Raw genomic sequence first — 16,073 nt, forward strand, 5'->3', positions numbered from 1 at the left:
CCCTGGGCATAACACACAGCTATCAAAGTGTGGGTGTCCGGCGTTACCACGGCGTCCTCTCTTTGTCTGAATGGAGATTGGTTATGACCTCAGGTCTCAATAGTGACACCGTCTATAAATGTAGGGCCAGCAACCCTGCCTCAGTGGGCTGTGAAAGGGAGGGGAGGGCGAAGGAGGGGAGGGGGAGAGGCAGACCTCAGGCTTCAGGGGTTGGTGTTCATGTCAAATTCTGCATTAACCATAGCGAGGGGAGACGATGCAACCATTTCAGCCCACACACGCACCCTGGTCTGTGTCTCTCCTTCTCTCTTTACCCTTCTGTTTGTGCGTACTCACAAGTGTGATTGTGACTTTCTGACACCGAGCAGGGAGCATCCGGGAATCCAGGGAGAGACTGGGCCCCGGCACAGGCCCCATGCACACCACCACTTCCCCTAGAGCTTGTAGGGCACAGGCCAGGTGTGGGCAGGTGTGGACTCCTCTGCTGACCATTTAGGGGTAAACCGACCCTTCCCACTCAAAGCTGTCCCAGGTCATCTATAACTTAGGTGACTGACACGTCGGTCAACACAAACCTGATGGAGACATCAGTAAAATGCAGCTCCCTCAAGCTGTCCGTCAGGGTTTCTCTGAGTGACAATTTGCTCATAGAGCTCATTTCAGGAGTCAAGTAATATTAGAATAAAAGTAACCACGCCATTATATCTACGTTCTCATGAGACCTAGTCTTTCACACTAGTCTATGTCTTGGGAAGAAACAGACTGCCACACTTTTCTTACGTCTTTGAAGGATACGGCCAAGGCAGAGGTGCCGGGCAGGCCCACTGTGGGAGGTGGTGGGACCCTCCCTGAGGGTGGTGATTGCAGGAAGGTGGCATGCCAGATGTTTGGTGATCATCATGGACAACACATTTCACTGGCTGTCATGCGCTGAAAGGAAAATATTGGTCATAAACAGGGAAATCTGCACTGTTGGACACATCCAATGTACCATTTTATGTCTCCAGAAGCTATTTTGGAGTGATTCAGACATTTCCAGCATGGCTGGGCTTGTTATTGGCCTTCAGTACACTAATCCTTTGGGCAATTTATCAACTTTTAAAATGTCAATAGAACCTTAATACTTTCATTTCCCTGTGCTCAGGTGCTCAGAGCCCTGGACACTGTGAAGCAAAGATCCAGGAAGATGTGGGGCCTCGTGTCTGTCCCACTGGGGACTGCAAGACGCCCGCTGAACCCTGAGACTACTTCCACCTTGACCTTGCTTTACAAGATTCCCCTCCTCTGCTCCTGCTGCCTCCTGCACCTGCTGCACCTCCCCCAGGCCAGGCCACTCACCAGCCCCCTCCCTGTGGACAGACAGCATGGCTCTGACCCTTCTCTTTCCAATGAGGGCATCCCCCATCATCCCACAGGACTCTGGCTAGCTGACACCTCTGGGACCCTGCTGATCAGGCTGGGTCGGACCCCCGGTGTCGCACTTGCCCTCTCCAGGAACAGGAGCTCAAGGGTAGAGACATGTCCCCAGCAGGATGGCGGGAGTCCTCCCGTCAAAACTGGCCTGCAGATGCAGAGAGAAAGAGCGCCCTGGTAGGGCTGGATTGCCAGCTGCAGAGACGTGGGGACTTGTCAACAGCCATTCCCTCCTGCAGCAGCAGACGCTGAACCCCACAGAGGAAGGAAACAGAAGTGGGGGGAGAGGTAGGGGTGAGGCAGAGGACGAAGAAGAGGCGGGGCAGTGGCCCGTCAGGTGCACATGGGGTCCACTCCCTGGCTGAGCCTGTGCCCATGGTCAGCAAGTCTTCCTTCGGCTGCACTCACGTCCCAGACACTAGAGGTCCAGCATGGGAAACAGAGCTCCACCTCTCCCCCTGTTCACAGCCCATCTTCCTCCCAGGCCAGGACCCCCTGCAGCTCCGGGGCCGGCAGTGAGGCGGGGGCCTGTCCTGTCCCTCCAGAGAAGGGGAAAAGTCCTTAGGGACATCCGTTTATAGCTCAGCTGTTTGGCAGACGTCTGGGCACTCTAGGTGTCCCTTGGGCGCATCTCCCGGGGTCCTGAAGTCGGCCGGGACTGCTCTTCATCTACTCCTGGCTTTCCCCTCAGCTCTCTCAGAAGAAGATTTTGCTCAGGCTCCAGGCCCCTGTCTCAATGACCATATGGTCAGTATGGTCCCCTACCCCAGTCCACCAAGGTCCAGTTCCTCCAGCTGCTGCCCTTTCTTGCACTGGGGCTGTGGGCTGCTCCAGGCTTGGTGCTCTCCTGCTTCTCCCAGGTTCAAATACGGACACCAAGACCCCACCCCAGGAGCTTAGGCTGCCTGATGAACCCGGGGGCTCTTCACCACTGGGCCACATCCCCAGCCCTTTTTATTTTTTAGTTTGAGACAGTCTTGCTGAGTTTCTGAGCCTGACCTTGAACATGCAATCCTTCTGCTTCAGCCTCCCGAGCCACTGGGACTACAGGCATGCACCGCACCCAGCCGAAGTCTGTGTTCTGGTAAGTATAGTTGGTTCTCCGTATTGGTGTGTTGCACATTTGTGGACTCCAACTCAGATTAAAAAATCTCAGAAAAAAGTTACATCTATATTGAACAGAAACAGAACTTTCTCATATTCCCTGAACAATAAAGACCTTACTCAGCATTCACATTATATATATTAAGTATAACCTAGAGATGATCTAAAGGACGCAGGGGGTTTGTGTAGGTAACCGGCAAACACCGTGCCATTTAAGGGAAACCTGAGCATCCCTGGATTTCAGCATCTTCAGTGTGTCAAGGGACGGTTCCTGGAACTCACGTCCGTGAATCCTCAGCCTCTGCTGCTCTATGCTTCTCACGCATCCACTGACCTGGGAGAACAAATTCCATAATGCCAAAGAGACCAGCACCTCCCTTCCAGGAAAGCCACCTCGATGATCCATCTCCTTGAATTCTCCTCTTAGGTCATCCACTGGTGGGCAATGGGCCAAGGGTCCCAGAGGTGTCTTGGCCACTTTGGGCGAGTCCTGTGGGTTTTACCACTAGTGAGGAGGACATTCCTGCCCCTGTCCTCAGGTTTGAAGCCTCAGCTCTTTCCAAGGCAGGAGGGAGTTACAGTGGTTTCAGCTCAGGCCCTGTGGGTGCAGCAGTGGGGTCCAGGCATGCACACTGGGTTGCTCACGCAGCCCCAAGGCCTTAGGGTCTATTTTTTATGGACGTTTGCTTCTCCCTGTGAACGCCAGGGTTATTACTGTGGTGTTTTATTTCCCTCCATCCATTTGTTGTCTCCTAGGAATTTCCCTCTACTTATATAGAGGTCCTGTATTTTCTTCACCTGCTCCCAGCAACTGGCCATGAGCACATGAGTGAATGGGTCCACACGGGAGTCCCTGCACTGCCTTCTCCTGGTGGGCTCAGGCCAGCGATTTCCCATGTGAAACCTCATGCCCACCTTGAGCAACACCCAAACCACTTTCTTACCCACACAGAAAACTGTGCCTCCGTCTCCACAAAGACATAATAGGAGAGGTGAGCTCCGCCAAAAGACCAAAAGACGAGAGTCCTCAAAGAAAGGGGACTGAGCTTCTGCAGGATTGAACACAGCAAGAGGAAAAACAGGAGCTCTCTCAGGGAGAAATCAATAGAACAGACGCTACAGGAAGAAAATGCAATGTGCGGTGAACGCCACAGAGCCCACACATCTGTAAGAGTTACCAGCCCAGTAAGTGAACTAAACCAGCCTCCCCAGAAGACCCGTGCACCCTGATCCCAGCCAGTCTCCTCTCTCCCCAGAGAAACCACTAGCCTGACTCTCGTATTAATTGCTTCCTGTGTTTTAAAAATGTTTGCACTTAAGCTTGATGTGTTTTAAGTTCACATGTCACCCTGTGGCCTCCCTTTCCTTACGGCCCATCTGTTGAGGAACATGGAATTCGTCCTGTTAGATTTCCCAAAGCAAAATCCTGCTGAGCCCTACGGCACACGGCAGTTTTCCTGTGTCTTCTCTGTGCAGGATGCAGAGGTTTGATCAGGTTTGGATCCAATTCCTCTGGCAAGACGACAGGTGGCACCACGCCCTGTCATCAGGAGGCACACAGTATCTGATTTTTGCTGCATTTTGACAGACACGTTCATGGGTGCTCAATGCCCAGATCCATGGGGCCATCTGGGGGTTAGAAAACACGTATGATTCCATTTTGTTTTGTTTCCAGTGATACTGGGGACGGAACCCAGGGCCCCATGCATACTAGGCAAATGCCATACTACTGAGCTACATCCCCATCACTAGAAAATATTTACATTCCAGTTCTACCATTGTTATGGTTCAGATCTGGAATTTCCCCAACACTGCAGCAATGTTCAGAGGTAAAATGATTGGCTTATGAAAGCTCTGACCCCACTGGTGGGTTAATCCATTGGATGGACTAATAATTCCAATGGACTGCCAAGAGGTGACCATAGGCAGGTGGGGCATAGGTGGAGGAAGTAAGTCACTGGGGGTCTGATCTTGGGACTGAATCTGTCCCTGGCCCCTCGCTGGCACCCCTGTGCTCTCTCCTCCTCCCCCATCCTGCCGCCTCCCAGCTGCTGTGACATAACAGCTTTCCTCTGCTGCGCCTTCTGCCTTGGTATTTCCACCTTGGAGCAGGCAACCATGGACTGAACCTCTGAAACCATGAGCCAAAATAAACCTGTCCTCCTTGGTGCTGTTCTTACAAGGCACTTGGTTACAGCAGTGGAAGACTGACCACGCCATCACTGTGTTTCCATGTATTGGTTGGGATAGATTTGTCAAGTGTTTTGGCATTCCATGGTCTAGCTGATGTAGGGTGAGCAGTCCTTGATTTTCTGTCCCTTTATTTACTAGTATTCCAAGATAGTGAACTCGTAACCATCCTAAGAAACTGATTAGGTTTTTTAAAATTATCATTATGAACCCAAGTACTTCGCCATTCCCACCCCTACTGGAAGGAATCTTTTCCATGAGAGCCCGGATCTGTGCATGGGAATTAGTGACTGGCCAGGACACCAGGACAAGCCTTTGCACCCTGAAGGATGGCCCCTGAATCCAGGACCCATGATCCCTACAGCAGACAGGAGGACAGAGCGCTGGGGGTGGGTCAGAGGGCTCAGAGTTGTGGAAATATCAGCAACAAAGGCAGTGCCAAGTCAGGAAGGAGGGAAGAGAGTTCAGAACTTTTACTCTGGGCAAGGTTCTAAGCTGGTGGAATCCCTTCTCTTTGCTTATGTGGTGTGACGGCTTGTTCCTGATGCAGCAACGTTCAGAGGACAGGCCTTGAGAAGTGATTGAATCGTGAGAGCTCTGACCTCTTCCTATTAATCCATTAATTGATTAATAATTTGATGACATCATTGGGAGGTGGGCCTGGTTGGAGAAAGTATGTCACAAGGGTCGTGTACTGGAAGGGTGTATCTAGTCCTGGCTCCTTCTCTGTCTCCTTCTCTCCCCCAGCCTCTCTCTCTCTCTCTCTCTCTCTCTCTCTCTCTCTCCATGCTTCCCAGCTGCCACAGGCTGAGCGGATCTGCCCCACCATGCCCTGGCCTCCCCTCAGGTCCATGTCAATGGAGTCAGCCAACCATGGACTGAAACCATGAGCCAAAATAAATCCTTCCTCCTCCTAGTCACTTTTTGTCCCTCTTTGGGGATTTTGTCACAGTTACCACTGTGATTCCCGTGCAAAGGGGAGGAGGGAGTGCTTGCCTTCTGATACTGAGCTCAACGGTCCTCAGTCTACATGGCTGCTTCTCGCAAGCCACAGCTCCCTGTGGGCTGTAGGAAGAAATCGCTCTACCAAAATGCCTGGGGCAAGATAGACAGCAGCCACCTGTGGTTCACGAAGAACATTTATACCTGGGCTAATTTTTCAGGGAAATTTGAAGCCGTCACTTCCAGGAAGCCTCGTAGCCCAGCTGCACTGGAAAGCCTCACACGGTGCAGAGGCTGGTGGCAGAGAAACAGTGAGGGTCCTCCAATGGCCGTTTGTGGTCAGCAGAAGATACTGGATGGGATTTCCACCAAAGGGGCATCTCGAAGGGTGATGTGGAGGAGCCGCACTGGCACCTACCACCTGCAGGGTTGAGCAGCTGCTCTCTGGGGATCCCTGTGGTTTCTGGCTCGTGGTCTGCAGGGGCTAGAGAGCCGGTCATTCTCTGACAGTCGCTGCAGCCCTAGACCAACCTCAGGCTGGCCAGCTGCTGCTTCTTCCAGCCCTACCTCATGGTGACCTCTCCCAGAGTCTGCGCAGCCCCAGAGGCTGAACGGCACCAGCCTGGGGTCTTGGGACACAATGAAATCATAATACACGTAGCCTACCATGAAACCATGAGCCAAAATAAATCCTTCCTGTGTCTTTTCCTGTCCCATTTCACTGTAAGATTCCAAGGGCGGGACCTGGGCGAGCTTCCCTGCCCCCTCCTGTGCCCGGTGCATTACACACAGAAGCCCTTACTCTTTGCTTAGCAGATTGTAGGTGTTTTAGAAAAACAGTCAGTGTCAATATTTCCTAACTGGCTAGCTGCGTGGCTTCTGAGCCCACCCTATTGCTGCCCGCGCCATGTGGCTTCAAGAGGATGTCCAGAATGTGGCCTGCAAAGCCGAGGCCCCTGGCCCCAAATCCCCGCTCTGCTGTTCATTAGCTGCCAGCTTTTAGCCTTTAGGGTAAATGTTTTTCTGTGTCCGCCTCATGATCTAGAAAGCAGATATATTTAGACCAGTTCCTCACATACCTTCTTTTTTATTATTATTCAATTTTATGTCCGTAAGGGAAGAGGATGAGTTTCACGTCTGCTGGCCCCCAGGAGCCAGGTTTCCTACACACAGTGCGGGCTCAGCAATGCGTGCTGAACTGACAGCACTCTGTGCGCACCAAAAGCCCACCAGGGAGTCCGCATGTGCTGGCTGTGCCGTGAGACCTGAGCACTAGGCTCCTGGTGTACTGTGCACTCACTGGTGGGTCTTCCCATCACATGGAAGGCTGCACTGCCCCACAAGTGGAGCATGAAGGCCCCGAGTCAGTCCAGCCAACCAGCTGTGAGTGGACATGATGCACATGACCCTAGCCGGAGCGCTGTACCATCCACACTGACTTCTGCTCTGCTGGCAGAGGAAGGCCAACCCAGAGCCTCCCGGATCCCCTCTGGGAATGATTATGTGGGGCTCTGCCCCCCCATCCTGAAAGCAGGTACATTATATTAGTCAGCTTTTCATTACCATAACTAAACACCTGAGGCAAAATAACTTACAAAGAAACAGGTCTATTTAGCTCGCGGCTTTGGAGGATGGAACTAAATGGCACATTGAGGCTCTGCCGGGGCCCTAACTGAGTCACACCTTGGCAGGAGCATCTGTGCATCTCTCTGCCGTGTGGTCTTTCTCCCTCTCCCTACAAAGCCACCGGATTCAATCAAGGGGATCCTAAGGACCATAACTAATGTCATCACTTCTCCAAGGTGCCACATTTGAAGCCCATGGTGGGTTTCCACCCTCATGATACTCTTGACGTAGACTTCAGGGACTGCATGCCTGGACGAGCTAGGGGGACAGACCCATCCCCACCAGAGCATAAACTGTGGGATAGACCTGAGTGCAGCCCTTAGGACCTCGTGGCCTCAGTCTCTAGAGCATAGCGGAGCCTATTCCAACGTACCTCTAAAAGACATGCATGGCACCCAGGACCCACGACCTGTAGGCGAGGAAATAGGAAACCGGCATTCTGACTTGCTCAGGGTGAGTTTCTGGTCCAGAATCCAGGCTCAGTGTTGAGCCCGTGCTCCCTGGGGCTCAGGTCCGCTCACTCCACGACTCTGCTCCCCTAGCATCCCGCCTTGCACGGCTGTTCCTGCCACCAAGATGGATTCCTCATTCCCCATCTTAAATGAATTCCAGCTGCTCACGTGGCTGACCTCAGAGCTTCCCTGGGATTGTGTTCTAATCCACGAAGTCCTGGTGCAGGGCTCTGTGCTCCCACAGGTATCCAAAGTCCTTCCCCAAATAGATATGTGACCACTCATTCTCTTCTCTGCCCTCTCCACAGTTGGACACCGTGAGGTCGGGGACATGCCTGCTGTAAGGTTTGCACCTCCTCTTCACAGACATCCCATGCCACCTGGAAAGATGAGCAGTACAAAGCCCGGAGACTCAAGCCTCCCCCAGGGGAACCGGGCCTCTGAGCGTGGCGTTCTCACCAGCACTGTGCTGTCGGCCTCTCTGCTCAGGGCTGAGGGCAGATGGCCACACGGCCCTGTGGGAGGCCTGCTTCCAGGGTGACAGACCCAACGCAGCAGATGTGAGCTTCGAGCAGGCCCCGTCCCTGGCCACGAAGGCTTCCTGCCTGTCACTGCTTCCCCCTCCTCTGGACATTCGTGGCTTATTTTTTGAGGTTGTGATTTTGTAACTGATCAGACACTGTCTTAACCCACTGCATGCTCTCTCCTGATCCACACAGCATGGATCCTCCAAGAGCCTCTACGTGCGTCTGTCCTGTCTCCAGTGGGGCGCGGCTCTGCCAGCCAGCACTGGGCACCGAACCTGTCTGAGCTGCAGTTAGGGTGCCTTGCACCCCAATCCTGACATGCATCAAAGTACTTCTCTCAAGAGAACAAATCCAGTCCTCTCCACCTTCTTCAGATCATGAAATACACTTTGGGGTCTAAGAGGGGCCCAGCTCCAGTAAGGACCACAGGGTCCCGGCTCCATGTGCCAGTGCTCCAGAGCTGTGGGGAGCAGAGTCCTCTTACTTCAACATGTATTAATAAGTAATGGTACAAACTCGAAAGACACAGGGACAGCATTCAAAGAAAACAGTCTATCAACCAAAGACATGGAAATCATTGTTCCCCTTCCCTGCAGCTGTCAAAGAACATTAAAAGCAACCTCCTTGCTGATCCTCGGCAGAGGGGTTTAGTGCCCAGTTTTTCCAAACCTCTCCACCCATGGCCCTTTTTGCTTCCTCCAAACTTCTCTTCCCAACCTCAACTCCCTCCTCCGACAGTCCCAGCCCCTTAACCCCAGGACACTTCTCTTTTCTCCTTTCCCTCTTTCTTGCCTTCCGCCATCCCTCCTTCCGTCTCAAGAACTGTCTGGGCCTTTCCAATTCAAACCTGTTCTTTCTGCACTTCCTGGTCTTTCTCTGGGTTTTGCAAGAGAAAGTGGTTGGCTCAGCGCAAGGAGCTGCAGACCTGCCCTGGACAGGTCAGGCCACGGTGTGGGGGAGCCACGGTCAGCTTTCCCTCCTGTGCTCACTCCTGTAGCTTCCTGAGGGGCACCGCTGCCCAGGGCAGACTCCAGATCCCAGTGGTCCTCGCTGCACGTCAGCTCTCCTGGCGCAGGAGTGCAGGCCCTGACGCCCAGCCTGCAGCCCAGCCTGCAGCCCAGCTGCCTTCTCCCAGCCCAGGCTCTGTCCTGCCCCAGGAGGGGAGGTGACTGCATTCCAGGCACAGGCGGCCCCAGCACCACCCCTGAGCCCCACCGTGAGCAGGGAAGATGTTCTGAAGGAGGAGCACAGGGTCCCCTGGGAACATCACCTCAGTCTCATAGGGAGGGGTCCCCCACAGCTCTGGAGCCAGGTCAAGAAGGACTGGCCTGGAGGGACAGGGTGGGGAGCATGGCAGGGATTACTTACTGCTCAAGGTGAGGACAAGTGACAAGTCACTTTTAGAGATTTTGACATACAGCACGCCAGTCTTCAGAGGTAGTTGACATACATGTTTTAAGGAAATCAAGACAAATTGAGCTTAAGGTGCTGGCCCAAGAGTATTGAAGAGAGAAGGTGAGCGTTGTCTCCAGGACCCCAGCACCCTTTCCCTTCGAGTGAGAGCGCTGACTTCTGCCTTCAGGGAACAGCTCTGTAGACCACAGTGAAAAGGTATTGACAGTTTATTGCTAAATTGGGCGACAGGACTCAAAATGGCCTAGTCACAGTCTGTGTTGTCCTGGGGGAGTTGACTCCACCCAAGTGCAGGGACCGTCTGTAACCTGGACCTGCCCATGTCCACTCCTGTGCCAGCTGGGGAACGGACACACAATGACTACGAGAGCTGGCTGGAGGGTGGTTCCTGGGACGGGCTGCCGTGGACAGCTCTCCCTGCTCCTCTGCTCAGCCCGCGTGAAGGCGCTTCGGGTTCACAGTACCAGGCTGAGAGGCCGGGGGGTGGGGGGCATGATGGAGCCAGAGATGTGGGTGCAATTGGAGCCAGGGGTCCAGTCTCCAGCAGGCCCGCCTCCAGCTCTGCTTAGACCACTGGGCACATCAGACATGACAACAGGCTCCTCTTCTGGTTCCGTCAGTTTGCACTGGTTGACTGACGTCTGGACAAGACAGAGTCCTGCTGCTCAGCTCCCAGCCCACAGCAGCCCAGCATGCAGAGCCAGGTCGCAGAAGCCAGCTGGACACTGAGGTGCCACCTTCCGAAGGAAAGCAGCTGGCACCTTCTAGGTGGCTGTGAGGCCATGGTTTTTGCTCATAATCTCTGTTTATCTCCGTAGTAAAATGGATTGATTTGTCTTCCAGGGAAATGAAAGTGCTTAATGGAGTAAGGCACACTCTAATGCTCCATAAATTTGGTTATGGGTGGGACAGAGGAGTCTGGACAGGAGCAGACGCATCCTCCGCAGAGCAGTCCTCCCCTGCCCTCCCGTCAGGAGCGCCGCCTCTGCTCCAGCAGCTGCTCGGCCCAGTCGGGGCCTGCTTTGATGGCTCTGAGCCATGCGGCCTTTCCTCCTAACTCAGTCGCTTGAGTCTGGGTCACCCAATTTAGCATTTGATTATATAAGAGCTTTTATCGCGGACGTTAAAGTCTCCTGTGCTTTAGCTTAGCAGTCAGGAGCCCAGGCTCCTGAGACCTTCTGCCTAGGTTCAAATCCCAGCCCCACCACCAGCAGGTGAGCTGTGTGCCCTCAGGAAAGTTGCTCAAACTTTCTGTGCCTCCATTTTCTCATTCCCCAAAGGGAGATGAACGTAATCCCTACCCAAAAGGCAGGATCATGTCAGTGAAGTTCTTGGTGTGTGAGGATCCTGTAAGTCGATTTTTTGAAGGATGCTCTCAGTGCCTAGCATGGATAGATCTAGAAGGGCATGCAGATATGGTCTTAGTGGGTGGGGTGCCTGGGGGAAAAGCTGGAGGGATTTAGAGTCAGAAAAGCCTGAGCTCAAATCTTGGCAGCAATCCATCTACTGAGTGATCGACCAAAACTGCCCGGTCCACAAGCCCCGAGGTAGTCGCTGCCTCACCCTTCACAGATGCAGCTTGCCACCTGGGTAGAGCCCTGGCGATGTGCCTGCAAGGGGGCTGGTGCACAGAGCAGGACGAGCCCCAGGACACTGTCCACGCCGAGGAGGGCTGAGCCCCTTGTTCCTGAAGGATTAATCCACTGATATGGGTTAACTGGCTGGTGACCCTAGGCAGGTAGGTTGTGGCTGGAGGAGGTAGGTCCCTGAGGGTGTGCTGTTGGGGTTTACATTCTGTCTTGGGTTGGGAGAGCTTCTTGGTGGCCATGTCATGAACAGCTTTCTTCCACACCCTTCTGCCATGAAGTTCTACTTGCCTCAGGTCCAGAGGAATGGAGTCGGTCCTCTAGGAACTGAGGCCTCTGAAACTGTGAGCTAAAATAGACTTTTCCTCCTCTATATCATTCCCATCAGGTCTTCTGGTCACAGCAATAAAAGAGCGGATTAAAACAGGGATCAACAACTCCAGGACAAGAGCTAGCTGCAAAGATGGGTCTCAAGTCTAGGTTTCTAATGTCAGTCCTGGGTCTCTTCCAAAATCACATGCAACTTCTTTATGGATGCTGACCAAGAAAGATCCACTGGCATGCCCTTCTCACAACTTCTACAGCACGGTCAGAGCTTCACCTTGAAGCAGGGCACTGGGCAAAAAATACTCTAACGTTAATTCCATATGAGAAGCACTTCACTCTTCAACCGAGGTATGAAGTACGATATTTTTAAGTGTGTGGTTTGAAAAATGTATGATTTTACACACATTTGTGAATACTTTCATATATGCACTAAGACCAATCATGAGGCTCCCACAAGGATCCCTGATGACCTTTCTCGTTAGGACATCTTTTACTAGACGTGGTCTTACCTCCTCATGTACACGATGTGCAGTCACACTGTGTGCTCTTTCACTTGACATTCTCTTAGACTCATTCTCACTTTGCCTGTGTAGCAATTTCTTCTTTTTCATTGATAATTTCATTATCTGCACATATCCTATCTTATTAACCACTCTACTCAGATGAATGTTTAGCTTGCTTCCAGTCTCTGCTACCAGAAAGACAGCTGCCAGTAACGTTCCTGTCTGTCTTCTAAATGGATAAAAGTAAGTACCCTCCTATACTGGGATCTTTACTTATGCCTGCAGAAGATTACACACGATGACAACTGTATGCGTAAAAACTTCATCAAAATGTTACTTACAATTGAAACCTGGAGAAATGATATTGGTTAAAAGGGAAAAGATAGATCATTCAATACATGGTGTTAAGAATTAATATTTATATGTAGAGAAAGGGCAGTTTTGATTTCCATTCATACCATTTACTAAAATAAAATCATTCAATAAATACATATGTACATAAATAACAAACCATAATAAATTATAAGAAAACAAGCAATTATTCTATCAGCCACGGAAGGAATGCCTAAGCATAAAATGTATTAAATAAACTATGAAGTTTTTTCTTCATAGCAATTTAAAATTTCTGCAGGCAAAAATACATAATTAACAAAATTATAATTCACTTAATAATTCATGAATGTTTATAACAAATATATCACAAAAGGGTAAAATCTTATAATAACCAAAGTTCACATAAGTCTGTGAGAAGAACATTATCAGCCCAAGAAGAGAGTCAGCAACCTGTAGGATCAGATTTATAAAAGAGAAAACCACATGTGACTAGTAAACATGAAATCTTTCAACCCTATTAGTAATCAAAAAAGAGCAGATGAAAACATGGGGCCCTTGATCTTCACATGTCACAAAGTGCAAATATTGAACAATATTCAAACTAAGATGGAGAAGGTGGCAAGAGAGGTGTCCACACACATGCCGGGTGGTGTCTCTGGGGAGCAACTCAGTGATATGCACAGAGACTTAAAGACATCCAGCACCTTTGTCCAGGATTTCTCTGTGAGGAACCCATCCCTGAGGAGCAACATATAAACAAAGGCACATTTAACACCCTCATCAAAACAGCTTTTATCATTGCCAGAAAAATGATTTTTAAAAAAGGCCACTAACAATAAGAAAATAGGGGGATGACTGCTGACTGTCTAATGGAATAAGACCAGCCCCTAGGTGATGCTGCACGCCAGGCAAGGCCCAGCAGCGCATCCGCACACCCTGCAGCAGCAGCTTGAGGGGCATCCACAGGGCAGGACAGATCTTGCTGTCCATCACATTTGGGGTAGAAGTGGTTGTCTGCGGGATGCAGATGTTGAGGCAGATGGTCATTGCCTGGAGGGAGTCTGCCCCGTGAACTGCGAACCTTAAACTCCAAGACTGGGGAGTTAAGTGTATTCAGGACCTTGGATAACTCCAGGGGTGGCAAGATCGACAATGGCACAGAGGACGGTGGACCAGCTGCACTGACCCAGGGCCATCTCTTGCTTCCCAGGGAGGGACAGTGGCTGTGACCTCATCAGTGAGTCAGGGAGGGGCACCCGGGCCGGGGCGGGGAGAAAGACATAAGATGCCAGCCTACAGAAGGAAGCCCTTAGAGACTGTACATGCAAATACATACGTGTGCAGGACACACACACACACACACACACACACGGGACCAGGCACAGCAAGAGACTGGACACTCTTCTTTAGCACAGGAGAGAATATGAAGCAAAATGAAGAGTGGTTGGTTGCCTGTGATCCTATCTTTAACTTCCTGTTGTGCTGAGCTAGGGAAATGCTATAGGTACCCAGAAAAGAAAGAGAAAATGAAAAAGAATAATGTTACCTAACTCGCCGGGAGATTAAAGGGAAAGGAAAAGTGGGAAACTAGGACAAGCGGGTTTCTTGCTGCTGCCCTTGGCTTTGACCAGGGTTTTCATGGCTTTGTTATGTAACTGGACGGTTTTAAGGTAACAAGCAGGATCTGTGGCAACCTCACAGATTCTCAAGGTTGTGCACAGTGGTGACCCCATCTGTGTGACAATTCCATGCATATCACCCTGGTTATTCATTGGGTAGACCCTCGTTGTGACACTGATGACATGGGAAGTCACTAAGTGTTGGTGGATGTGATCTACCCCACTACAAAGACAGCTGTGCAGAGTCGCTCAGGTGGCACTCCTGGTGTAGTGTTTGGGGGTGCCCCACGGATGGCGTGGCTTCCTGTGGAGGACAAACCCAAGGCAGGAAGGCACTTCCTGGCCCGGGGTGCAGTGAAGGGGGCCCGCTGGCGACACCCAGGGCATCCGAGCCCCTGGAGCTCAGGTTCTCATTGGTACCAGGACTTCCACAAAGGCAGACAGTGTGCCTGGACCTTCTCATTTGGTTAGAGGGAGAGAAGGCCCTTAAATACCAAGGGACAGAGACCCATAGTCAGCAAACAAGGGAAGACCCAGGTGCCCAGGACGCGAAGCAGACGCTGGTAGATGCAGAGTCCTCTGCGGGGGCTTTTACAGAGGAACACTTAGTTACAGAGTGGTGGGTCGGGGATATTCCACAAGGGTACAGTTCATCTCAGATTTGAAAGTCACTAACGGAAGTTCACCACACTTCTAAATGAAACTAGAAAAGCCCAAGATTATCTCAGCAGACATGGAAAGATGCTTGATAGGATTTTTATATTCATTCAGCTTAAAGCCATTAGCTTATGGAGATGGAACAGAGATTTTATCTTTTCTCTCCTTTTTCCAAATGGATGTGTGTGTGTGTGGCGGGGGGGTCTGTGTGCCCAGCTGGCCTTCGACTCCTGCCTCAGCTTCTACAGGTGTGTACCACCCGGCCCAGCGTGGAGCCAAATGTCTTAGGTTGAAGAAAAAAAAAAAAATTGAACCTGCCAAAATCTCAGAGCAAACATTCTACCAAGTGGCATATTTAAAGCATTTGCTTTCGGAAGGCCTGAGGACAAGATGCCATTGCACCACCAATCTGTGGCCCAGCCAGGGCCTTCAGATGTGAAACACCAAGGAGCAAGACTTTGTATGGGAAGCACAGAAGAACAGTACTTGTTTATTTTCTATAAGGAAATCCCCCCCCTGACATTTTCAAATTATTAGATTTAGTGAAAGTGTTGAACAAATTTGGTGGAAATAAGATAAATTTAAAACTCAATTTCATTTCTGTACCCAAGCAACAAAGAAAATATAATTTTTATGCAGATACTATTTACAAGAGTAACAAAATATACAACGTGCTAGAAATAAATCTAACAAAATATGCTTAAGACTTGAATGGGTAAAATTTGAAACTACAGAGAAATGTAAAGTCCCCTATAAAGATCGGGGGATGTGCCTCATTTGTGAGGAGGAGGACTCAGTTATCTTGGAGATGCTCAGTCTTTCAACTTATGTAAATCCCAACAAGGTGGGTCCTTAAATCCTAACAAGCTGACTCCAAAACGAATAAGGAAAAGGGTGGCCAGTGTCCAAGACGCTCTTTTTTTTTTTTGGTTTTACTGTTTTGTTTTTTAATTTTTATTGTTGGTTGTTCAAAACATTACATAGTTCTTGATATATCATATTTCACACTTTGATTCAAGTGGGTTATGAACTCCCATTTTTACCCCGTATACAGGTTGCAGAATCACATCAGTTACATATCCATTGATTTACATGTTGCCATACTAGTGTCTGTTGTGTTCTGCTGCCTTTCCTATCCTCTACTATCCCCCCTCCCCTCCCCTCCCCTCCCCTCTTCTCTCAAGGAGCTCTTGATGAGCAGGTGAAGGCAGTGGTCCGCAGCCAGGGAGACTGGCTTTAGAAACACAGCAGTTGAGACAGTGTCATTCTGGCCTAGGAATAAGCAATCAGCACAAGAGGAGGCGTACAGAGGAGCAGAGCTGCCCGTGGATTCCAGGAGACTCGTGGGTCAGCTCAGACCAGAGAGGAGAGCCAGAGGCTC

This window comes from Marmota marmota, unplaced genomic scaffold, assembly GCF_001458135.2.
Source record: "Marmota marmota marmota unplaced genomic scaffold, marMar, whole genome shotgun sequence".
Taxonomy (NCBI): domain Eukaryota; kingdom Metazoa; phylum Chordata; class Mammalia; order Rodentia; family Sciuridae; genus Marmota; species Marmota marmota.